Genomic DNA, 1,029 nt, shown 5'->3' on the forward strand with positions numbered 1-1,029 from the left:
AAGCCTTGTCTTGTTAAATAAATCAAGCCTTGAACAAATGGCTGCTTAGTCCTTGCCCATATTTTCGTGCTACCTAAGGCAACATAGCTCTGTGACCTTTAACCAGTCATCTAACTTCTCTGGGACTATTTCCATATCTATAGAAAGTGGTTATAATACTATTTGTTCTCTTCAATGCTACTTATTGTAGAGATCAAATATAATAACATGTATGAAAGTGCTTTATAGATGGCAAGGTGCTGTTCTGCTATAAGGAATCCTTCTGATCATCATGCTTATTGTAAAGCAATCAGAAGAGCCCCCTACAACATAAGGTGTCAGGAACACGACCTCCATTATAAGGGAGGAAAAAAAGAACAAATTTCCCCATGGAAAAGAATGACCCCAGACAAAGCAGAAAAACCAATAAAAATAACCCCATTGAAAGGAATAACAATTTGGATGATTGAATATCAAGTCCCAATCCACTATAACCAATAACAAAAATGTTCTTCATTCTTAATCAGAAGCAGTTGTCAGAGCCAAGGACAATCATTCCACCCTTTTCTAAGCCCAGGGTCAAACATTATTTTTTATTTGATGCTGAGTGGTTGACATTAAGAGCCAGTCAGAACTGGTTTTGGCTCTCAGCACAAAAGTAAAAGGTCAAAGGGAGTGAGTCTCTTCCTTCTCTCAGAAAGAAATCCAGACTGGGACAAGGTTCCAGAAAGCCGTCAGGAATCAGGCCAGGAAAGAAAGGCTCAGAGCATTCCCGGAGGGAATCTGTTGTTTCTGCCTTCCCAGGACCCATTCCTCCTGCTTTTTGGTTCCCAGGACCCTCTTTTCCTTTGGGAAACTACCCTGTCCCCATTCTTATTCCAAGTGCAATTAATCCCTTCCTTGGTTTGACTCAAATCTAACCAATCACAGTACTGCATTTTCCTGGCCCCAGTGATTGTTTCAACAATAGGCATGTGATTCAAGCCAGACCAATGAGAGTCAGCTCTGGGACTTCTGCTGAAACAATTAGGAAGGAGAGCTCTCTGTCCT

Source organism: Callithrix jacchus, chromosome 11 (assembly GCF_049354715.1).
Source record: "Callithrix jacchus isolate 240 chromosome 11, calJac240_pri, whole genome shotgun sequence".
Classification (NCBI taxonomy): domain Eukaryota; kingdom Metazoa; phylum Chordata; class Mammalia; order Primates; family Cebidae; genus Callithrix; species Callithrix jacchus.